General features: G+C 44.5%; 1 pseudogene; it reads right to left on the bottom strand.

Annotated features, from left to right (window-relative positions):
* Positions 1–23848: 23848 nt before the first annotated feature.
* LOC114223908 (transcription initiation factor TFIID subunit 10 pseudogene) lies at positions 23849–24547 on the bottom strand (annotated as a pseudogene).
* Positions 24548–25906: the final 1359 nt, after the last annotated feature.

Here is a 25906-nt window from a genome sequence, read left to right as displayed (position 1 = left end):
TTGGCTAGGTCATTACAGCTGATTCTCCACTACTCAATAAAGTGAAAGAGAAGCTCCGTTTATTTAAATAAATACCCACTTGGTTATTTGAATGAATTGATGGCCCTGTATTTGGTTTATACACTATGGGAGCCTGAATGTTGCTTCTTATGAATGTTTTGCCCTACTACATGTTCTTGCACTGGATTTGAGACCTCCTCCAGGATTCTTTCTTACCCAGGACCTGCCCTTCAGTGCAGCCTGCACCATCTCTCTCTGTAAGGCTCCACCACCCTATGTAGAGGTCAGGGCTTCCTGAGAATAGCAAGGCGTATCTGGAAGCCTCTCTGCCACCAGCCTCTGTTCCCCAAACTCTGTCCCAAAGGATGGCATACTTTACTTCTGCACTTGTTTGCCTCTCCTGCTGAAAACAGAAACTTCTCACATTGCAATTGCCCTGTGGGCCAATGAAAGAAACAGTTGTCCCTTTAGAATGTGCAGGGGTGGTAGAGTTGAACCGAGGCTGATCCCTAAACTCGGCCAACAGCTCCATAAGTGGGTGATACTGGCCGTGGTGGGAACCAGCAGACACTTGCCTGCCCTAAGGATAATGCCATAATGATAGTATTAAAATGGATGTTGCATGGGGAACTTAATTTTTTTTAGCTTTAATGAGGCATTATTTACATACAATAAAATTTGGGCATTTTTAAGTGTCCACACTGTATATATCATACACACGGTAGAGTACAGTGTGATGAATTTTGGTAATTTGATATAGCAGCCATCACCACAATAAAGATATGGAACTTTCCCATTCACCCTAAAATTGTCCTTGTGTCCCTTTACATTTATTCCCCTCTCCTGATCCCAACCCCTGACAACTACTGATACCTTTATGTCACTATAGTTTTGCCTTTTGTGTACTTTTATATACACGGAATCAAGCGATATGTAGTTTTTTGTGAAGGAAGTCAACTTCCTTCACTTAGCAGAACATTTTGAGCTCCCTTCATGTTGCTGCTTGTGTTAATATTTTGTTCCTTTCAAAAAAAATATTTAGTTCCTTTCTATTGCCCAGCAGTTTTTATCCTATGAATATTCTGGACATTCTTTATTCATTTAGCAACTGAAGGGCATTTGTTTCCAGGTCTTTGTTATCTGAATAATGCTGCCATGGATGTTGGCATTTGGGTCTTTGTGTGGACATATGGTTCATCTCCTTGGGTAAATACTCAGGCATGGGATTGCTGGGTCATGTGTAAGTACCATACTGCACATGGGATTCCAGAGTGGTTGTACCATTTGGCATCCCCACCAGTAGTGCATAAGAGTTCTAGCTGCCCCCATCCTCACTAACATGTGGTCAGCCTTGTTTGTTTCAGCCATTCCAGCAGCAGTGTAGTGTCACCTCCAAGTGGTTTCCATTTGCATTTCCCTGGTGAATAGCAATGTTGAACTCCTTTTTATGTGCTTATTGTCCAAATACTATTGCTGCTAAACAACACGCTCAAATGTTCTTAGGGGACACACCGAGCCTAGGCAGATGTTATTACCAGGAATTTATAAGTAAAGATCTGAGGTCTTGAGTGGCTGCATGACTGATCTAAGTTACTTCCGGCAGAACTGGGAGCAAGGCTTCCTAGAACAGTGCATTCTTCACTAGGCCACAGGCTCTCAAGTGCCTGGCACAACTGTTATTAAAGGGCCTTGCAGATAAATTAGTAACCTGAAGTTTTGACAAGCTGGTGGCACATTTTGACATTAATATTTGTCATATTTTGACATGAATAGCTGACATCCGCTATTCAGCATTTGTCAAATATTTTGCCTTTTTAGCTGTTGCACCTCTAACCATTTCTACTAGATCTAATAAATGGCAATGTCACATGCTTAATTAGTAAGTGCTGAAAGTTATTTTGCTCTGAAGTATTCCCCTCCACTAACTTGGCCCATTTGGGGTTTTGCAAGAAGGAAGCCTTCCATTTATCTTCCCACGTTCTGGGGAGCAGGTCTTAAAGACCCCATGTCCCTCAATTTTCCCTCCCCCGTTCCTTGATGCCCCAAATACTTTCTCCCCTGGTAGAGATGGTCTTTGAACTTAGGGCTTAGAGCCTGGTGGGAGTAAATGCCTAATATATGTCAGCTGGCAGAGATGCTAAAAAGGGGGTCTAGTGACAGGAGTCCTTCAGGACTGAGTGAGGAGTGTTGGAGGGGGATGGGGTGTATATTTTACTCCCAGGAATAAAAGCAAAGACACGAAGCTCTTGGGTTTCCCCAGCCAGCCACTGGGAAAAACAGATAGAAGCCAGAGGTAGGAGAATGTTTCAGATCTCCTACAAAAGGCAATTAGGAGTGTTGGAACCATGGTTCCAGAATTTTCTGCATTTTTAAAATTCTGTTACCGTCTTCGCTTGTTATTTCTATAACCTTGTCTACTTCGCTCTTTTTAAAAATGAAATTCTCTAAAACCGAAAAGACTTAGAGATTTATTTTTAGGACAAGTGTAGGCGAAGGGCCCTGGGAATTAGCAAAACTTAGGGAAAGAGGTTTTTAAAAGGCAAAAGAACTCCCTGATCTTCTAAGATTTGAAGAAAGACGGAGATTTATAAAGTAGTGATTAGTGCGCATGTGTGGGCACGTGTATGTAAGCATGTGTGTGTGCATACGCTTGTGTGCGTGTGGGCATGTGAGCTCGCGTGTTTGTGTGGGTGTGGATGCGCATGCGCGCCTGTGTGTTGGGGGTCGTGGGGAAGAAGGATCAAGTTCAAGGGCTCCAGCCAACGGCATCACTTTGGTTCTCTGTGGTCATTTACTCTTTGGAGCAAATTAATTAAATCCATACACTGAGAGGATTTTTTAAAATTTAATTTAATTTTTTTTTTATTTGAGAGAGAGCACACAAGCAAAGGGAGGGGCAGAGGGAGAGGGAGAAGCACAATCCCCGCTGAGCAAGGACCCCAGGGATCATGACCCCAACTGAAGGCAGACGCCTAACCGACTGAGCCACCCAGGTGCCCCAAGAGGATTTTTTAAATGAGGATGGAGGAGGGAAGTATTTGGGTGAAGGGGGCTCACAAGTCTCCACTCTGTATTGGTGTCGGGTCTTTGCTGTGCTTTTCTTTACTTGCAAACTGTCTAAAAAGTCACGATTCTCTCAGAGGTCAGCTCCTCACTGCCCCAAATCAAAGAATCTTTGGTCCATTATTTCCTTTTGAAATGTGTTGTGGCTGCAGTTCCCCACCTGCACAATCATATCGGCTCTGGAATGCTCCGGGACCACCCATTTGCCAGGCAGTGGTCATGCACCTCGTGTGCCCCTGAGAATCAGCTAACTTCTGCTGCCCGGGCTCCATCCTGAGCACACCCATCGTTTCCAGTGTGTCTGGGGTGCAGCCCGGGCACTGGGCTCTTCAAAATCTCCCCAGGAGATTCTCTGAGGTAGCAAGGTTGGGGACTGCTCACTGCCTGAAGGAATGGGATTGTTTCTTTTTTTTTTTTTTTTACTGAGTAACTTGGTCTTTTACTGAGTAACATTACTCAGTTTATTACTCAGCGGTTTTTACTGAGTCCACTCTTATGGTTTACAGATGGGGCAGCTCTAACCACATCTGGAATTCCACACTGTCCCTAAGAAGACAGTTCCCATGCCTACAGGATCCTTGGTCCTGGAGTTCCCATTGACAGGCCCTTGAAAGGGGTCCATACTGAGGTTTGTATTTGTCACTCTGTGTGAATTAGGAGTTAAGATGGACTTTTCAGTAGGAAACTGAGTAAGGAAGATGAATGTTGAGATGTGAAAAGAGAGGTGATCCCTTCAAATTATTTTTATCTTGTTTTAAATATTCAAACACCAAAATAGGCTCAACACCAAATTAAGCTTTCTCTTGAAATGCTTGTCTGTGCCTGTCTTCTAACCACAGCAATAGTCTGGGGTTATAATTCTCTGCTACCTACAGTAAAGTTATTTCAAGTACAAATAAAAAGCCAGTGATAAAAGTGACCTAAACAGAACAGTTGCACTACAGTCACCAACCGTCACACAAGCAGCGCCCGAGGAAGTCAGATCATTGGCTAGAAACAGGCTATATTTAGATGACTTTCCATCCCAACTCATTCCCAGACCTGGTCAGGGCCACAGTGGCTTCCCGCTTGGTCATTTTTGTCTATCAGGGTCTTGTTCCCTTATAATCTGGGGTCCCTCCCTTTTCCCAGGCTCCCTTGGAAACCACCGTGTGGTTGCCCGTCAGCTTACAGCCCCAGCCAACCAGGCGGCCACTGGACACCGGACCTCAAGACTAATGAGTTTAGTGTGTCTGGGCCATGCGAGGCGGCTGTGAGGTTTAGTCTGGTTGTTGCTGCCCTCCGGATGCCACCCAGGCATTGGGTCACATGGGCTCCAAGATTCCTCACGTCCTGAGTATCCTTCCTCCCTCCCTCCCCCAATTCTCAATGTACCGTTAGGTGGGGAGGGAGAGGAGGTGGGGGAGGGCGGGGCAGGAGAAATGGAGAAGCCCCATGGAGGGTAAGTTCCAGCATAAATCTGAGTAGATCTTGGCTAACTACATCCCCTAAATAACTTTCTTGTCTAAGAATGAGAAGAAGTCACCTTTCTGTAAGACTCCCAGGGAGTGTCATGATCACATTAATCACAAGAAAGCAGCTCTACCACTTAACATTCCTCAGGACGGCTTCTGTCAAAAAACCAGAAAAGCGTATTGGTGAGGGTGTGGAGAATGGTGGGAATGTATAATGGTGCAACTGTTATGGAAAATAGGGTGATGTCTCCTCAAAAAAATTAAATCTACTCTTACTATATAATCCAGCAATTCCACTTTTGGGTATCCACCTGAAAGAATTGAAAGCAAGGACTTGATGGGATATTTGTATCCCACGTTCACAGCAACATTATTCACAATAACCAATAAGTGGAAGCATCCCAAGGGTCCACTGGCAAAGGAATGGATAAACAAAATGGGGTGCCTACGTATATATGGAATATTCCTCAGGCTTAAAAAGATAATTCTGACACATGCCAGACAATGGATGAATTTCGAGGACATGATGCTCAGTGAAACAAGCCCAGTCACAAAAGGACAAAAACTAGATGATCCCACTCATATGGAGTCCCTAGAGGAGTCACATTCATAGAGATGGAAAGTAGAATGGGGGCTGCCAGGGGCTGGGGGCGGGTGGGAATGAAGAGTTACTGTTTAATGGGTACAGAGTTTCAGTTTTGCAAGATTAAAAGGATCCTGTGGTTGGACGGTGGTCGCACAACCATTGGGCTGTACACCTAAACATGGTTAAGATGATAGATCTTATGTCGGTGTATTTTCTACCGTTTTTTAAAAAAGAAGGCAGCTCTAAAGTCAGTGGAAAATGAGCTCTCTCAATGTGGAGATCATTTCCCTCTTCATTTGGGGACCCCGCCACTGTGCAAATGCTTCACGGAGTCACTCCAACCTCCAGTCACGGTCATTGATCTCTCCTCCATACTGGCGGGGCCTCGCTAGGATCCATGGTGGGAATGGCACCCACTTCACACAGCACAGTTTGGGCCTTTGCTTAATTCTTTTTGTGTTTGTTTGGGTTTTAGTTTTCCTAACTGTGCTCTTATAACTCTATTAGAAAACACAACACTTTCTTCAGCCAATATTTCTATTTACCAGGCACTCAAGCACCATAAAATAAATATATACAAGACCACTTTCATGTTTCCCTGAAGTTTGTATCTTTTTGGGTGGGGTAGATTTGATCTACGATGTTCTGAGAACTTCCAACTTCAGAGCATCATATATAAATGTGAGTCTATTCTTTTCTACTTTACTGAAGGTAATGTCCCTTGGAAGAAGCTCAAAGTGCTTTATAAAAATCCATCTTATTCATCTCTTTCTCACACACTTATGGCAGTAGAATGAAAACACTAGGATCTTCCAGTTATGAAGAAATAGAGTCCAGGCTTCGAGATTGCACACCTAGGGGGTGGAGATGCCAAGAGGAAGATGCCTTCTTGGGCTACGCTACTCCATCCTGATTTCCACGCATGCTCTAACAGCTCCCTCAGTCTAGACTGGACACATTTACAGCAAGTGGTTGAAACCTTAACGAAATGCGCTGTTAAAGACAAACTTCATCAAACTTGGCGTAGACGTTCAACTTCAAACACGCCATTCTCAAGGGGTGTGTGGATGAGTGCAGAAGCCAGATTTCTGGCTTGGGGAGAACCAAAATTCTGCGTTTGTATATGACGTTCAGAATCTGGGCACATTAAACATGAAAACTGGCATTTTTACTTAATGCAAAAGAAGCACAAACTTTCATTCCTTTCAGAGAGTTTCACAAGAATTTTTGGCCAATAGTAACGCTCAATAACAGGATGGCAATGGCTTAAATATTTTGTTTATGAAAAGCAACATTGTAAAATACCCTAGAAAGTCTGGGCTTCTTTGGTGAGCCCTGAACTATTCAGAAATTCGGCTCACTATCTGGGGACCAAAAAAAATAAAATTCAAACCATACAAAAATGAGATTTTTCTACTGTGCTTCCTCCTGGATTTAATGCTTCCCAGGGAATTCTATTCATTGCTCGATTATGGTTTAGTTTCTATGGGATTAGTGGGAAAGCTCATGTGCATTGTGTAGAAACCCAAAGCTGCCTGTTCCGGGGCTTGCGGCCTTTCTGGGCTCTGGCTAAGGATGGCCACCAGAGGGCAGTGTCGTCATTCACTAGCCGCGCGCCCCGTTTTTCCCTCGCCCTTTGGGGTTGCAGACCTTTTCTAGCCTGCAGTGCTTAGCGTACACTCCATTATTATTTTTTGATTTATAAAGCGCCATTCCTCCGCAGATTCCACCCCTCCCCCCGCCCCCAGCTGCTTCAGAGAAGGCTCTCAGAAGCATTAACGAGCAAGGAGAGCAACCCCTGCGAAGTGTAAGGTGGTCTGATGGAAGAACGCAGGTGGACATCTGGAAAGAAATCTGCTGAGAGTAGGGCCCTGGTGGCAAAGGTACCGGCCAGGGCTGGGGGGGGTGGGGGTCAGCAGCAGGGCGACACGTGTCCACAGCAAGCAGGGAAAACAGCCCTATCCAGTGGGGCGCATGCATGAATTTGTTCCCATAAAAGATAGAGGGAAGACCAACTTTGGACACTAGCAATCAAAACATTCCAAGCCAAGACCTGCTGGGCCTGAATCAGTCCTTGTTCTCGGTCCAGCACTGTGACTGGCAACGGAAGGCCTGGCTCAGTCTGCCTCAATCTACAGGGAGCTGAATGAGCTCCTCATTGTTTAGGGAACTGATGCAAATGAGCCCCTGAGCAGGGACTGGGGACGCTGGGGCAGACACTGTGAACCCTGAGACCTGAGAGAGGGCCCTGAACAGGGTGGAGGTTAAGGAGATGGAGCCTTTTTATAAGGACAGCTGAAAGAAATGATAACATATGGTGTACCAGGACACCGGGAAAGGGGTAAATCATTAATGGGGCAAATCAGACAGGAGCATGTTGGTAAGATAGCAATAAAAATAAAGATGCCTGATAAAAATGACACAGTTCTTGGAGTCCAAGGGAAACAATGAGCCGGGGGAGTCAGCAGGTGCTCTGCTCCTGGTTCATCAAACATGCTGGTTAGTACCGCATTTATTTTAGACGGTTCTTCCACCAGTCTAGCAATGTAGGCGTTGTGTTCACCGCTGTACAGAGGAAGAAACTGAAGGTCAGGTGTTCAGGGTTACATGCCCAATGAGATGCCTACAAGAGCTGGAGCGAAGCCCCGCAGCCCTCCAACACCAGGTCCCGTTGCTATACTTTGCTGGCTTCCTGAGAAAAACCAGATGAGTGTGCACCTGGAGAAGTGAGCGTGCATGTCCACACAACCTCGAAAGGATGTCGCCTTTATCCCACAAGTGTTCCTGCCAGCTGAGAGGGGAGAGGCGTCCAGAGCAGCGAGGCCTGTCTGCCCTTCTCCTTGCAATTCAGAGCGGAGCAGGCTGTGGCCTCAGGCTGCAGGTAAGATGCTGGGCCAGGAAGCAATAAGCTCGGCTTATTCTTCGCCTCGCTATAGCACCCTGTATGCGGGAGCGGAGGGAGGTTTGAGAAGTCAGGGCCTGGAGGGGCAGGCAGGAGACCCTTTTTGAGCACACATTCAGGAGCCTTAGAGGAAGGCCACAAACCACTGTCATGAAGGCCACAACAGTGTGCACATTTGGCTAAGGAAAGGGGCAAATTAGAAATAAGAGAAATGCTTCTCTAGACACATGAGTGCCCTGGGCCAAATAGCTTTAGAATTACTTATTTTTTCAGTTTATTGTTATTGTTATTTTATTTTTTTAAAGATTTTATTTGTTTATTTGAGAGAGAGAGACAGAGACAGTAAGAGAGAGCACAAGCGGGGAGGAGAGGGAGAAGCAGGCTCCCCGCTGAGCAGGGAGCCCAATGCGGGGCTCGATCCCAGGACCCTGGGACCATGACCTGAGCTGAAGGCAGACGCTTAACTGATTGAGCCACCCAGGCGCCCCTTTAAAAACAAGACCATCATTCTACCTCGGAGAGAAAATCCCTCTCTGCTACAAAATTGCAAGTCCTGGGAAAAGTCCCCGAGAATGGTTGATGTCACAATAAAACAACTGCATGCTCATTGCAGTGGTAAACAGTGAGCAGAGGATTAAAACAAGGAGAGAAAGATGGAGACCCTGGGAGGAAGGAGATCTGGAGCCCCTGGGGCATCCGGGTCTATTCTCGGCTTCGCTGAGCAGGGGAAGGAGGCGAGGATGATCAGGAAGGATTTGCTGATGAAGTTATTGATGAGCCGAGACTGGATTACCAGCCCTCACGAGAAATCTAACCTAAAGATGGAAAAGACAGAAAAGCTGGCCAGCGGGATTTGTCTCCAGCTAACCTGCCAACTTTTGGAAAAAGATGGATTGCCACGGATGGAAAGAGGGGCAGGAGGAGAGGAGACACTGTTAAGGTGGAGGGTCCTGGGCTGAGCCCAAGCTCCTGGTCTCCGCTCTCCCTGACGTCATCCCTCAACAACGAGCCCCTAGCAGAGCTGGGTATTGCCCGCCTATTTTTGTCACACACATTGGTGTGATCTGTTCAAAAGCTCCAGGATGCCAAGTTAAAAGAGAGATGGGTTTGAGTCCCTGCTGCCTCTGGCTTGGGGCCTCTGCAGGCAGTATGGCCAGTGCTGGGGTGGGGTCGCCTGCGTGGGGGTCTGCAGAGTGGCTGTCACTTCACATACCTTCTCTGGGAGCTGAATCTCAGTTTGGCTGGGATGACTGCAATCTGAGTGGGTGGATGCTGACATTAGCCTCTGATTTCCACAGCTGTGCTTTCCACAGTCCCTTCCCCTACTCCTTCCTCCCCCTGCCAGTGTCTTGGAGGCCTTAGGAGATGAGGTAGAAAGTTCCCCATCTCTGATTTTCCTGGGGAAACCTGTGATGGAGGGGATGGTCAGTCTCCAATAAAGTCAACATCTTCCATGAGAAATGACTTACCCCAACAAGTTGTTTCAGGGGGTTAGAAATTTACCACTTTCTGAGCCCTAGTCTAGATGTTTTGCATACCATAAGTTATCCATTTTAAGCTTCAAATAATCCTAGGAAGGAGCTACTATTATCCCCACCCTGCAGATGTGGAAACTGAGGCCCGCAGTGGTTCTCTGTGACTCACTCAGGGCCCCAGGTAGTGGTGGTAGATTTGGGATTTGAAGTCAGTTCTCTGACTTAGAGCCCTGGGTAGCTCCTCTGCATTTTCACTATTTTTGTTGTTGTTGTTCTCGGTGAAAATGGCTTTATAGGTTTTGTAAAATAAAGTGTGAAAAGTCACCTCAAGACCCACCATTCAGGGATAAGCAGAAACATTTTAATGAATATCCTTCAAGACATCTGTATTTTGCTTTCATTTTAAGACAAGCTTGTTAATACCAGGTTATTCCTACTTGAAAACTGGTCACAGCACATTGAATTGAGTCAAAGCGGTGGCTTTTGGTCTTCAGATTTGTCTAACTGGGTGTGCCTCTGTTTCGTGTGAGGAGAAGTGCCTTCCTGACAGCAGAGTTTCCGCACTCCCAACCCATAGTGTCTGCTACTCCACCTCTGTAAAGGCTTGGTTCTAATTTCTGTGCCTCATCAGCTCTTCCTAAACGGTCCTCAATCTACCCCCATGTCAACTTGATCAGTTTCCAAGTCAGGGAATATTACGCCTTCTGCCTCTAGGGGGCAGGATTCCATGGATGTGGTGGAGGAGAGCCATGAGCGTATCCTGCATTCTTTCTTGATCTCGGAGGCAGGGGACCTTTGGGAATTTCCTGCCGGTCATTAGGACCACAGTAAGAGCTACCATTCAAACTGGGCTTAGACTGGACAAGCTTTCTGTTAAGGATTTTTAATACTCATGACATGCCACAAGGCAATACTATTAGCCCATTTTCTACGTGAGGAAATCAAGAAGTTCAGTGAGTTCTTCAAGCACACACAACTGGTAAATGTCAGGATTTGAGCCCAGGTCTTCTGAGCTTCAAAGTCTGTGGCACATCTCTATCCCATGTGAGATGTCTTGTGTGAGAGAAGTCTATAGAAAAAGGCCAATTTTTGGCCAGGAAAAATTAAGACTAAGCAAGGCTTAATGGTAACAAACAAACACAGGCACACATACACACCTTGTATCAGCACACGGCCTATCCCCCTCTTTTTGAAAAGTGTCTAAATAAACAAACCTGTGCCAGTCAGAACTCAAAGTTGAGTGGCTTAACCACACTGGATATCCAGCACAATCCATAAACCTGCTTTGTTTTTATTATTGTGCAAAGAGTGTTCTAATCACAATATGCTTTTCTGAGTCGGATGAGGGGGGTAAACTATTCGGCCATTAAGTGGTTTTTGTGAAATCCCAGTGGAAGAGACTATACGTTGATTTTGATGCATATTTACTAGTGGTTCAATAATCCTAAAGAGAACTAACTGAGCTATAATAATTAACGGAACTATGGTGATGGAAGGATCTGTAAATGCTGATGTTCAAGGAGGTCAATGGCTAAATAATGAGACTGATGCTTCTGGGTCTTGTATCTGTCAGGAGAACAGCTCATGCTGCAGAAACAACCGCAGAGTCTACTTTGTGCTTATCAAAATCCAGATCAAGCAGCTTTCGGGTCAGCTCTCTTCCCAAACGTGTGCAGGGATCCAGGCTTCCATCTTGTAGCTATGCCATCTGGAGCATGTGACTTCCGAGATTACCAGGGTGAGGAAGAGAGGGCCGGGGGCAGGTGGGAAGCTTTTGAGACTGTATTCTAATGCCAAAATTAGAGTCTTGTTCCACACCAAGAAGGACAAGAATTGGTTAGGTGCCACTGTAAAAATCAGATCTAATCTTCATACTTTTGTTGATGTCTTCATTCTCTCTCGGATATATCAACATATTTTTGGATGATAGTTCCAGAATTTTGGAAGTAGAATTGAAGTCTGTGATGGTAAGAACTTGTCATTGGATTTAGGGCCCACCCTAATCCAGGATGATCTCATCTCAAGATCTTTAACTCAACTGCATCTGCAAAGACTCTCTTTCCAAATAATGTCACATTGACAGGTTCTGGGTGAATGTCTGTTTTTCTTTGGGGGTGGTTGCATAATTCAACCCTCTCCAAGCACCATCTAGAAAGAACACATGTTAACATCTTTTCATATGCTCCAGGTAATTTTTTATTAAAAAAGTAACATTACTGATAAAACAGAAGTCGACTTTGTGCCCCTTCTTAGTCCCATTACTTATGCTCTGCCTTCCCTCATTCTCTCCCTCCACAGACCCACAACTCTGACTAATTTACTATATATCCTTCCAGATGACATTTTTATGTTTTCATTACACTTATATTTTCCACAATAAAAGGATAGTATTGTTTTATATTTTTCAAAAAATTTACATAAGTGGCATCTTGTTGTATACATTAAGACTATTTTGTATGTTCAACATTTTGTTTCCAAGAGCTGTTCAAGTGGAAAGACATAAACATAATTATTCATTTTAATGAATATTTTAAATTCCATTATATGAATGTGGTGCTTTTAACTTGTTGGCACCGATAATGTTGGGAATTTAAATTGTCTTCAAATTTTTTTTCTTACAAACTAGTGAGTGTTAGAGTTCTTCAGAGAAACAGAACCAATAGGATGTATTTGTGTTTGTGTGTGTGTGTAATGTAATTCTCTCACTATCTATACCTGTATATATATCCATAGTTATTTAGAAATATATCTATTACATAGAAATATATATTGGGACTGGATAATTTTCTGCTATGGGAACTGTCCTGTGCATTGTCCGATGTTTAGCAGTCTCCCTGGCCTCTACCCACTAGATATGCCAGTAGCACAAACCTCCCCAGTTGTGACAACCAAAAATGTCTCCAGACCTTGCCAAATGTCCCCTGTGGGCAAAATCACCCACAGTTGAGAACCACTGATTTAACTGAAAAACCAAAATAAAATACCTGTAGCAGATCCTTTCAGAGATAGTACTCACTCATCCACCCAGCAAACACTGAAGCAGAAAGGAAATAAGGATTTGAAAACATCACCTCCCCACCTGATTTATCCTTTCCGGGATTGCCTGATTCCTGGTGGCTCTAAATTTGTAGTTTCTGGCCAAAGTTTATTTCTCTGCTTACTATATTTAGGAGGAATAATTTCCTAAGTAAAAATGTATGGTCGAGACAAACGGAGAGCAATATAGGAAGAATCTGTCTTTTATTTCTATGGCAGGAAACGATAATAACCTACAAGGGAGTTTTGCTTAAATTTTTCTGTCTCCTTAATTGAATTTTCTCTTTTGCTTTCACAGTGGGGACTAGGCTTCCAGATGTTATTATTGCATTTTGCCTTTTGATGTGAAGGGGAGCTTCAGGCAACCAAGATTCACAAGAATCAGAGTCTTCCCTTATTTACAGGTCAGATATATGCCAATCACACAATCCAAGACAAAGTTAAGAACCTGAAAGAAGCAAAAATGTTTTCCAAAGCACAAAAATACACACCATGAGGTCCATTCACAGGATGTGTACGTGGTAGTTACCAAGTGTGATTATTGGCTTTCCCTGCCCTATGTTAGGAAAGAGCAGACACAAGCGAATGGTTGCTCGCACCCCCAGTGGCAAAAGACGAGGAACAACAAAAACAAATGCAATTAGAAATGCTATCTCAAGACTTCAATATCTTAGCAGCCGGAGGTTGTCTAATATATGGGGTACACAGCCCTAAACACTGTGTTTGTCCCCATGAGTAATATCACAACACCACATAATGCTGGATATTTATAATGACATCAGAGTCATGAAAGCAAGGTTCGTGTATATTAAAAATAATCGGTTCTTCTGGGCGGTGGTGATGGTTCCCTAGCCATTTGAATGTATTGAACACCATTTAAATAATGTACACTTAGAAGTGAACTGCTCTTAAAACGACTAGAATGGTAAATTATATGTTGTGTATATTTTACCGCCATTTAAAAAATCAGTTATTAAGAGGGCTGGGAAGTTTGTGATATGTTTTGGGGGAAAAATGTAACTAAAATGGTTATGGATTAAAAACAAAAATGTTCTGCTTAAAAAGATAAGCGAAAGCTGTCTTGATGATTCACTCATGAATAGTCTCTTTTATCAAAGAAGCTTGATATACATGATGTCACTGGAATTCGTTTAAAAATAGCAAGCAACCACGTTCTAATAGAATTGAGTGTTGTGATTTTGGGGGACTAGCTTTTATTTTTAACTCTGACAATGAAATATGATTACAAATCTTGTGGTATGATAATGGAACTTTAAAAAAACAAACAAAAAACTCATATTCTATGGCCCAAGCCCAGCCTGCCTCCTCTGATGAGTGTTGGTTTAGGGCCTTACACATGAGCATCTGGGGTTGACGGACGAATACATTTACTGTCTGCATTGATAACAACGAATAGATTCCTGGTGGCCAACCCTGCACACACATAACCCTCATGGGCCTCTGGGAGTAACTGCTTTTATTCAGAGACACCACCATTTAAAGTTAATTGTAGGGGCACCTGGGTGAATCAGTCGTTAAGCGTCTGCCTTCGGCTCAGGTCATGATCCCAGGGTCTTGGGATCGAGCCCCGCGTCGGGCTCCCTGCTCATCGGGAAGCCTGCTTCTCCCTCTCCCACTCCCCCTACTTGTGTTCCTTCTCTCGCTGTCTCTCTCTCTCTGTCAAATAAATAAAATCTTAAAAAAAATAAAGTTAATTGTAGCCATAATGGCCTTGGCATTAAGAGCTCACTCACACAAACCCACACTGTCATGTCCCCCAGACCACCCCAGGTACATTATAAGGCGCTTTGTCATGTCAAATGAGAAGGCTGGACATTGCCCGCTTCCTGCTGCTGGTCCTTAGCAATCTATTTTACTTGACATTTCTGCTTTTTTACATTAAAATGGGAGATATTTGAGCCCACATTAAAATAAGAGGGCTACAGATGAGTGGCCAAGAGGTGGCGCTGTGTTTGGAAACTCAGTTGTTTTGTACTGACCACTCACCCTCCCTGAAACTGTTTTTTGCGACAGGCAGCTTCAAATCTCTTTTGGGGAAATGAGATGCAGAGTTTGCACTGAAACTCATATCCTTTGTTTTTTTGTTTTTTGGGGTTTTTCTTGTATAGTGAAAACCCCAGTATTCCGCAAATGAGTCTTAAATGGATATTCCTGGATGAGGGCCAGTAGATTCACTCAAAATTCTTCATTTCCATCACATTTGCAAATCATAAAGCCTGTTTCTCAGTCAAAATACGGGGTGTTACAAGAATAGCTGGAAGCATCCTCCACTCAATGGCTAAATAGAATTAGGACAAGAGTTTGAAAATATCAGCCATCAGTCCACCGGAGAGCTCTGGGCAGCCAACTGGAATGGAATTCTCCGAGGAAAGAAAGGATTTTTCTGAATCATTTCCTTAGGAGAGAAATAACCACACCAATTTTAGTCTCAAACTTTCTAAGTTATTTCTCAAAATCTTTGGAGACTTTTCAAACCAGTTCTAAAAGTTTTTATAAAGTCAAAATGGCTCTGAAATATCCTGTCCAAACGCAGAGACTCTTGCTGAATGGATAGGGTGTGATGTGGTTTTCTGAAAGCTTGTTTAGATTTCAGGAAGTGAACAGATAAGCTGAATGGCCTTTTCCTGCTCTGACGCTTAAAAAAAAAAAAAAAAAAGTCTTGCCCAAAGATGCTTGAAAGAAACCGCTGACATTTCCTAACTTCAAAAGAGCAGAAAATCTAACTGGGAAAAAAGAAAGTCAAATTAGAGGCTCAGGATGCAGCAAAGACATATCAAACAGTAATGCAAATCTTGACAAATTTTAGAATAAACACAGAGCTCGTAAGTTTGCATTTTTATTTGCATTTTGTTTTGTTTGTTTTGTATGAACTTTCCTGTTAAAAGGCTGAACTAGGAACACACCTGTACAGTCTGAAACGCTTCCCTTTTCCTTCTATTTGCTCCTTTTCTTGCACCAGAAATAATCTTGGTGGTGAGAGATGTGCTGTTTTAGAGATTGTCTCAGAGACGTTCTATGTTGATGGAATAGGTTGGAGTTGAAATTTGTTTTTGCTACTTTTTTCTTTTTTATCAAACAGAAAGGCAGCATGGTGTATTTCCAATTGCATTTCTTGCTTCAAAATGAGTAGACTTTCCGGGGGAAAGACTTCCACAGCTGCCTCCTGGGTGTGAGTTTTCACCTTGAGAAAATGTGAATACATCATATTCACCTTGTCAGAGGGGTCTAATTTTACAGCTGCCTTGGGACCCCCACCCCAGCCCTAAGCCACCTGGCAAAATCAGGGAAGTGGCACTCAGCCTTTCTTTGGGGAAAAGGAAAGAAGGATCTGCCTTGGCCAGGCCTTGGACAGAGACCGAGGGGGTCCCAAATCCCTCATTCAACAAGCCCCCCATGGCCCCATGAGATGACAGGTGACCTGTTCCTACTGCACCATTCCCTGCCATGAAAACCTGTGATCGGGCCACTGGGGTGGGAGTCCAAGTCTTGGGGGAAATCTCCTAACCTCTCTGAATCTCATGTAAAAACATGTGTCCCCTCTCTCTGCCCGTGGCTGGGAGCACGAGGGAGCTCGGTGAGCAGGGGGGAGCATTCCGCCTGTTGGATTGGATCATGTGGACCCACCCGGTACTTCCCAAGGTGGGGAGGTTGCATAGGCAGCTATGGATCCTTGAGGCCCTCACTCTCTTTCAAGGAAGAGCCACTTGGATCCCAGAATGACCCTTTCTGGGAAAGTAACAATAAAGCCTAACTTTCACTTTTAACTTTATCCCACACAGGCTAGCAAAATGTATGCATAAGATATTCCATTTCTCAGAAGGAATTCTTGGGACTACTGGGGATGACTGCATAGTCTGACTTGACTTCATTCATGAAGCGCTCATGTCCCTTTAACTCCTGAGGGTACACGCAACCCTCAGCTCTGCAAAACCCAGCTCTCCAGGGGCCCCTGGGCACAGTGAGAAGAGCAGGAGCTGTTTGACTTTGAAAGTGCCCTACAGTCTCTGAGAACCCGTGTGCTTATCAGTGAAATCACAGAATGAATCCTCTCTCTGCAGCAGGTGTGAGGTCAATGTAGGGAACATAGTGAAATGCCCAAGCACAGGGATCTGGCCCTCACAGACACACCAGCCTGCCTTTTCCTTTTCCACAGGGAACTTGCCTCTGAGCACCAGCCTCCAATATCTTCCACCTATAGTGAAGGGTGTGGATTTTGTTCTCCCAGGGCAAGATTCACGGGAGTTGTGAAGAGACGCAAGATGTTCAGCTATTACTTTGATAGATCTTTAAAAATTAAAGTAGCTTCTGCTCTAGAAGCTAAGAGCTATTTCCAGGAGATTAACAAGGACAATTCTTTATATTCCTTTTTAAACTAGCATCTTCATAATGGCAGAGGAGAATAAACAAGATAGTAGTAAGTGCTTCTTTTCTGTGAGCTCATGGATTTCCCTTTATCTGTTCCAGAACATTCTCTTCTCTTCTGGGAGTGGGACAGAATGCCTTTTGATCTTTTGGGGAGAACAGAACGTTTGATGGCCTGGAACAGACTGATTTGCCAGGAACCAGGCAGCGCTCGGACAGGGACTGTGTCCAGAAGGGCCTCTGAGTAGCTTTGAGGCTGGTCTTTCCCTGATCCTGCCCTGCCCAACACCTAAGTTTCTCCTCTACTGCAATGGCTGTCAGGCCTTGATCTATTCTGGAACATTCTATTCAGAAATCAACAGCGGCCAAGTCACTTCCTGGCACCTGAGAAGCCTAGAGGCCGCCTTCCATCAGAGGTATATCAGGAATGGCACGTTCTGATGGCCTTCCTGGACGGGGCTCAAAAGCAACTTCATCTTTTCTTCCCACTCCCTGCAGTGAGCTCTCGGACGCGTCTGGAGACGCGTTGCCCAGTGAGTCACACACCACTCAGGCGCGGCGGGCTCATGGCCCCCTCCCAGGAGGGCTCACCCCGAGCCCTCATTTAAGGAGGGACGAGCATCTGCTGCGCCTGCAGCCTCTCCACCCCAACCTCACGGCCCCCTTTGGGTGGGGAGAGGGCTTGTGAGGGGACATACTTTGCCTTTTCCCCAATCACGAAGTAATTCTCTCGTTGCTGAAAGCACTTTCCTGCTGAAATTCAGGAAGAGGTTATTTTGAAGTCACGCCAGTAAAAGCGCTGGAAACAGTGATGGGAGCTTGAGCTGGAAGCTGGGGACATATGCTCCATGCTGATTCTTCATCCCTCTTATTTATTTGCAGGATCTGAACTAATTTCTCAGCTGTAATCTACACCACCCACCACCTAGGAACTTCCCAGAAATGTCCGGCAGGAGAGGGGGCGGGCCAGCAGCAACGCTCTGACTCTTGGCAGGGCCTGCTCAGCTGCCGACTCGATTACCAGTGTGTTCTGGCTTCATAATTCACTTAGACGATCTTCTCGAAATAAGCAAACAATATCGGCTGCAAATGGTTGAGTGAAAATGGCCCAGTTTTACGAGAGGACAGAATGCATTCCGTGATCAGCCCGCAGAGGGAGTGGGAGCGTGAAGATGGTTGTGGTGGCCACGAGCCACTTGGTCTTTACATTTTGATATTTCGTTCATCCTGGATTTTTTTCTTTGCATTAGTTTTGTTCTTTAAAAAAGCTTGCAGTAGGAAACTTAAATGCATGTTACCAAGTGACAGACACCGGTCTGAAAATACTACGCGCTGTATGATTCCACCCCTGTGACATTCTGGAAAAGGCAAAACCACGGAGGCAGTCAAGAGATGCATTTTTGCCAGGGACTAGAGCGGAAGGAGGAGTAGGGAGGCAGAGCACAGAGGGGTTTTAGGGCAGTGACACTACTCTGTGACACTACATTGATGGATACAGGCCATTATACATTTGTCTAAACTGAAAGAAGGTACAACAACAAGAGTGAGCCCTAATGTCAGCCATGGATTTGGGGTGACCATGGTGTGTCTGTAGAACCATGGATTATGACAACTATACCCTTGGTGGGGACCTTGATAATGGGGAAGTCTATGCATGCGTAGGGGCTGGGGCATATGGGAAATCTCTGTTCTTTCCTCTTCATTTTGCCGTGAAACTAAAACTGCTCTAAAAAATGTCTAGCGAAAAATATCGCATTAAAATGTTTTTATCTGGGAAGTTACTATCATATGGGTGTAGAGTTACAGTCTGCAAAATGAAACACGTTCTGGCGATGGATAGTGGCGATGGTCGCGCATGGACTTGTCATTGAACCACAAACTTAAACACGATTAAGAGGTAAATTTTATGTTATGTGTGTTTCACTACAGCTAAACATGTTACCCATCTCAATGACTGACGTTTCTGGCACTGCTGTAAATTTTTCCCCTGAGATGCTCTCCTTCATACTGGCCCTGCTTTTGCTACTCAGAGAAGCTGAGGGCTGCTGGGGGCCATAGGGGAGAAGTAGCAAGCTACATCGCTGGGATGACCTGTCCATGTTTTATGCGGTTGACAAGCTGTTTTGTTTTCCTTAAGACAAAACCTTAAATGCCAAAATCTTGTTACCGAAATATTCCTTCCACATTAAACATACAAAGAACCTCCCCTCTTAGACCCAGGCAGAGAGTGTCATTCTCACTGGTCGGGCCCACCTTTTATTTTATGTATGTGAATGGAGAATGAGAGTAAGTAAGACAGAAGGAGACAGGCAAAAACAGAAAGATACAAAGGGGGCTGTATGGATTTTCTATCGTGGAATAACAACACAAACTGAGTGACTTAAAGCAACACACACTTATTATCTCATGGTTTCTGTGGATCAGAAGTCCAGCATGACCTGGCTGGCTTCTCTACTCAGGGGAAGGCTCAAGTCAAGGTGTGGGCCTGTCTAATTTCATGTCTGGAGGTTCTGTAGAAAAACGTTTCCAAGCTCATTCCCACTGTTGGCAGAATTCAGTTCCCACAGCTGTAGGGCCGAGGTCCCGTTTCCCTCTAGCTGTCAGCAGGGGCTACTCTCAGCTCTAAGAGTTCACCTGCCCTCTTTGCTATGTTGCCCCTTCATCTTCAAGTCAGTGATGGTGCTTCAAATCCTTTTCATGTTCAAATCTCTGACCTCTCTATCCAAACTCCAAAAGCTCATGTGATTAGGTCAGGCCCACTGGATAAATCTCTCAATCTTAAGGTCAACTGATTTGGGAGCTTAATTACATCTGTAAAACCCCTTCACAGCAGTATCTAGATTAGTCTTTAACTGAATGACTAAGAGAAGGTGTCTGTGCATCAGAGGATGGAAATCCTGGGGCCCTCTTGGAATTCTGCCTACTATTGTGGTCTTTCAAATGTATTGGGCTTTTAAGGTGAATGTCCTTTGTGTCTTCATGTCTGTGCTCACCTCACATACAATTAGCATGCCTTTCACACTTTGCTAAATATGGAGAGCCCTGGAGCTACAATAACCATGCTCCCAAGAGCAAGAAACAGAAGGGGATTCTTTCTCCGTTCCTGGTCAGTTTGAACCTGGGCCAAGACCACCAGCGTAGGGGATAATTGTGACAATTTTTTGGAGATCAGATTACTATTGACCCTATCTCCTCCTGTCATATTAGGCCCCCCACCCTTCTCAGATGGAAATAATTTTCAGAACTTGAATAACAGTGCTCTAGAGGCAAAACCCTTACTAGCTAGTGACACGTACCATTTGGCATCAATTCGGTCACATTCTCAAAGCATATAGTATATCTAAGTGACATTTGTGACTATTGCTCTACAATACAGGTCATAGGTGCGTATCTTCCTAACAGAAACATTACAAAGAGAAAGAAAAGCATATAGATGACCAGACTTGCGATTTGGGTTGGAAGCATTAAGTAAAGTTTATTTTTGTTCTCCTCAAGGATAAAGGCTATGCTAATAGTGCACCTATGGTAGAATATTCTGTCTGCTTATTAGCAATAAAATGTTCTAAACAATTGAAAACCATTTGTAGGTAGGTGTTCATGTACTAAATACAAACTTTTTACTTACTTTTTAAAAGATTTTATTTATTTATTTGAGAAAGAGAGAGAATGAGAGATAGAGAGCACAAGAGGGAAGAGGGTCAGAGGGAGAAGCAGACTCCCCGCTGAGCGGGGAGCCGGATGTGGGAGTCGATCCCGGGATTCCAGGATCATGACCTGAGCCGAAGGCAGTCGCTTAACCAACTGAGCCACCCAGGCACCCAAACTTTTTACTTATTAAATAAGGTTCTTGCAGCTGCCTGACTGCTCAGGTACCAGGAAGTTGGGCTCATCCATGTTGGATGAGTAGTTTGCATAAGAAGAGGTTTCCTTTCCAAAAACAGGGCCTAGGGTGTGATTTCTGGCGACTCTCACTGTATTGAGTCCATTGTAACAGGCAGGGAGCCACTGTCACTATTTGATGTGAATGACCTGAGCTTTGCTGAGCTGTGCTTGGTCTCATGTCAATCAATCAGCAGGGCCGAGTCACCCCTGTTACTTACCTTCCCGCTAACTTGTCTTGTAACCCCAACCACTGAAATCCCAGCCCTTTCGTCAGGGTTCTCTGTGTACTCCTGGCCCCTCTAACCCAGAGAAAGGAGGCTCCTTTTGGACTGGACCTTACTTCATACTGTCTAGCTCATGTCAAAATATTTGCCTGAATTCTTCCAGCTGCTACGTATAGCACCTGGCTATCTTTCTGCCCTCTTCTGCCTCCTATCCTCTCCTTCTCTGCCTCTTCTCTTCTTCTGTCTCCACCTCCTCCCTCTTTCCCTCTCCCCATCCTCCTCTTGAGAGCCCCTCAGCACATTTGTCAGTTCTGAAATGAGCTCTATTTTGAACAGCACATTCATTCTGCTTCTCCTCCAACCCTGTGGTTTCATTATTTCTCTAATCAATGGACTTTCTCAGCCCCAGTTCATCCTCACTTGTCTTTTTTTCATGATGCTGAATTTCACTAGATGTTCCAAACCACTCCAAGTCTTTACCACTCTGCTGGGTTTGTATATGGTTTAGAAAAGGAGCATATCCATCCCGTATGGTCTGTTCACTCAGTCCAGACTCCCTAAGAGAATATTCCCAGAGTTTGGAAACAATGGGCTTCTCTTATGGCCATGACTTCTCGTATAGTCCTGACTCGTTGTGGCTTTCTCGCTACAGAACTGTGTGTGGAGGTGTGACTTTCTTGACCTATTAACCTATAGGTTTCTCCCCTCTGGCATTTGTGTTTTTCTCTTTTCCTTAACTCTAGCAGTTATCTGTCTGGGTGTCTTCACTGCTTTGGAGGAGACAATGCCAGATGAGAAAGAAAAATCATCCAGGAATACCTCTGGATTTTGTGCACCAAAAAATGTAAGTCATTAGAGAAGAAAGGATTGAGGAGATGAGCAAATGTGCTGGCCCAAAGCCGGAGGGTAAGACTAGAAGAAAGAATCCTTAAGGCTGGGGGTACAAAGGGGAGGGCAATGGGCAGGCTTCCCAGGGGAGCCACCAGGGAGGTGGCTGATCTGGGAATGATGATGATCTGCCAGAGTGGAATGGTGCACTTCGGCCTCCAAGCCATTGGCACCTCACCAAGACTCCTGGGCCCTTTATTGTGACTGGGAGAACTGGAACTATTCTCCAGTCCTGAAGGCCACGGGAGATTTTTATGGGACTTCCCAGTGGTTTTTATGGGACTGACATTTGCTGTAGAATTTAAGGACTCAGTAAGAAATACTGTTCTCCTATGTCTAATGGCTGCCTTTGGTCAAAAATAATAATATTGCATTTTTATGAGACTGTAATTCAGAATTTTCATTAATTTAAACCACCTTCCTGTTAATTATTTGGAAACAAGGCAATATTCCTCTAGTTTTTTAGCAACTGAATTTTCTGAACACATTGACCAACCTTTGTTTTGTACATTGTGTGTCTGGGTTACGGCAGGGGTCCTTAAATATTATTTTAGACTTTTTACAAAGCATTCTGGGGAATCTGCCTCGTTCAGATTTGTGCATGGAAACTTTTTGCCTTCTTTTAAATTAGAGTTATCTTATTTGCTAAAGACATGAACCAACTTGCTATAGTCAATTAAAGATGGCCATAAACTCTTTGCCATCCCCTGGATTAAGAAGGGAAACTATATGGTCTTAGAAAATCAGCTTCCACTAAGTTTCAGGGCAGTTTTTGTTATTATTATTAATAGACTTCATTTTTTTTAGAGACATAAAACATATTTTTTTTATTATGTTATGTTAATCGCCATACATTACATCATTAGTTTTTGATGTAGTGTTCCATGATTCATTGTTTGTGTATAACACCCAGTGCTCCATGCAGAATGTGCATGGATTGAAACCCATCACCAGGCTAACCCGTCCCCCGACCCCCTCCCCTCTAGAACGCTCAGTTTGGTTTTCAGAGTCAATAGTCTCTCATGGTTCGTCTCCCCCTCCGATTTCCCCCCTTCATTCTTCCCCTCCTGCTATCTTCTTCTTTTTTTAAAAACATATAATGTGTTATTTGTTTCAGAGGTACAGGTCTGTGATTCAACAGTCTTACACAACTCACAGTGCTCACCATAGCACATACCCTCCCCAATGTCTATCACCCAGCCACCCCATCCCTCCCACCCCCCACCACTCCAGCAACCCTCAGTTTGTTTCCTGAGATTAAGAATTCCTCATATCAGTGAGGTCATATGATACATGTCTTTCTCTGATTGACTTATTTCACTCAGCATAACACCCTCCAGTTCCATCCACATCATTGCAAATGGCAAGATCTCATCCCTTTTGATGGCTGCATAATATTCCATTGTGTATATATACCACTTCCTCTTTATCCATTCATCTGTCGATGGACATCTTGGCTCTTTCCACAGTTTGGCTATTGCGGACATTGCTGCTCTAAACATCGGGGTGCACGTACCCCTTTGGGTCCCTACATTTGTATCTTTGGGGTAAATACCCAGTAGTGCAATTGCTGGATCGTATGGTAGCTCTATTTTCAACAGTTTGAGGAACCTCCATACTGTTTTCCAGAGTGGCTGCACCAGCTTGCATTCCCACCAACAGTGTAGGAGCGTTCCCCTTTCTCCACATCCTCGCCAACATCTGTCGTTTCCTGACTTGTTAATTCTAGCCATTCTGACTGGTGTGAGGTGGTATCTCATTGAGGTTTTGATTTGAATTTCCCTGATGCCGAGCGATGTTGAGCACTTTTTCATGTGTCTGTTGGCCATTTGAATGGCTTCTCTGGAAAAATGTCTGTTCATGTCTTCTGCCCATTTCTTGATTGGATCATTTGTTCTTTGGGTGTTGAGTTTAAGAAGTTCTTTTTTTTTTTTTTTGCCTGTCACAATAAAGTTTATTATGAAAACAGGCTGGTGTGGGGACAAGGGGACAGATGAGTACATTTAGGTTGGGTGGCTCAGGTGAAGTAGTGCGACTTCTTCACATTGATGCCATACTCGCTGAGGGCGGGGGTCAAGTCCTCCATGGTTAGAGTGTACTTGCGGTCCTTGCTTTTGCTTCGGGAGCTGCCAGAAGCTGTGCCCTTCATTTTGCAGTGCTGTAGGGCATCGTTGGCAATATCTGAGATAAATTTCTGGGCAGCTAGAGAGATGAGCCGAATTATGCGTGGGTCCGAGGCCTCAAAGCCAGCACGGTTCAGGTAGTAACCAGTCACTGCGTCTGGGATCGTAGGTATGTAATTCTCCAGCTGCATCAGGAAATTCACCAGAGGCGTGCTGGACACCACCGGCCTCACGTCTCCGTTGGCCACGCTAGGCAGTACATAAACCCCGTTAGACATGGCCCCCTCCGGGGGCGACGCGCCTCCTGCCGACAGCAGAGCCGCCCCACACCAATCGGCCGGCTCCCCGGCCCACGCTGCCGCGGGTCCCGTGCCCCCTGCCGCAGCTCCAGCCGCAGGTCCCCCTGCTGTCCCCATGGGGCTGGCCTTATTCCCCGCAGGGGTGCCGCCGGGCACCCCTGCGGGGGCCGAGACCGCGGGCGGTGGAGCCGCGCACCACCTCGGGGTCCGCGCCGGAGCCTCTGCAGCTCATGGGGCCGGTGGGTGAGGCGGCGAACCGAGTTTAAGAAGTTCTTTATAGATTTAGGGTACTAGTCCTTTATCTGATATGTCATTTGCAAATATCTTCTCCCATTCTTTTGGTTGTCTTTTGGTTTTGTTGACTGTTTCTTTTTCCTGTGCAAAAGCTTTTTATCTTGATGAAGTCCCAGTAGTTCATTTTTGCCCTTGCTTCCCTTGCCTTTGGCAATGTTTCTAGGAAGAAGTTGCTGCAGCTGAGGTCGAAGAGATTGCTGCCTGTGTTCTCTTTTAGGATTTTGATGAACCCTTTCTCACATTTAGGTCTTTCAACCATTTGGAGTCTATTTTTGTGTGTGGTGTAAGGAAATGGTCCAGTTTCATTCTTATGCATGTGGTTGTCCAATTTTCCCAACATCATTTGTTGAAGAGACTGTCTTTTTTCCATTGGACATTCTTGCCTGCTTTGTCGAAGATGAATTGACCATAGAGTTGAGGGTCCATTTCTGGGCTCTCTATTCTGTTCTGTTGATTTATGTGTCTGTTTTTGTGCCAATACCATACTGTCTTGATGATGACAGCTTTGTAATAGAGCTTGAAGTCCAGAAATATGATGCCGCCAGCTTTGCTTTTCTTTTTCAACATTCCTCTGGCTATTCGGGGTCTTTTCTGGTTCCATACAAATTTTAGGATTTTTTGTTCCATTTCTTTGAGAAAAGTGGATGGTATTTTGATAGGTATTGCACTGAGTGTGTAGATTGCTCTAGGTAACACTGACATCTTCACAATATTTGTTCTTCCAATCCATGAGCATGGAACATTTTTCCATTTCTTTGTGTCTTCCTCAATTTCTTTCATGAGTATTTTATAGTTTTCTGAGTACAGATTCTTTGCCTCTTTGGTTAGATTTATTCCTAGGTATCTTATGGTTTTGGGTGCGATTGTAAATGGGATCGACTCCTTAATTTCTCTCTCTTCTGTCTTGTTATTGGTGTATAGGAATGCCACTGATTTTTGTGCATTGATTTTATATCCTGCCACTTTACTGAATTCCTGTATGAGTTCTAGCAGTTTTGGGGTGGAGCCTTTTGGGTTTTCCACATAAAGTATCATATCATCTGCAAAGAGTGAGAGTTTGACTTCTTCTTTGCTGATTTGGTTGCCTTTTATTTCTTTTTGTTGTCTGATTGCTGTGGCTAGGACTTCTAGTACTATGTTGAATAGCAGTGGTGATAGTGGACATCCCAGCCATGTTCCTGACCTTAGGGGGAAAGCTCTCAGTTTTTCCCCATTGAGAATGATATTCGCTGTAGGTTTTTCAGAAATGGCTTTAAGGATATTGAGGTATGTACCCTCTATGCCTATACTCTGAAGA

Source organism: Eumetopias jubatus, unplaced genomic scaffold (genome assembly GCF_037043125.1).
Source record: "Eumetopias jubatus isolate StellerSeaLion01/CBP00866 unplaced genomic scaffold, mEumJub1_p1.0 scaffold_6, whole genome shotgun sequence".
Classification (NCBI taxonomy): domain Eukaryota; kingdom Metazoa; phylum Chordata; class Mammalia; order Carnivora; family Otariidae; genus Eumetopias; species Eumetopias jubatus.
The sequence above is the reverse complement of the archived record's forward strand: the minus strand, read 5'-3'. Positions and strand labels throughout refer to the sequence as shown.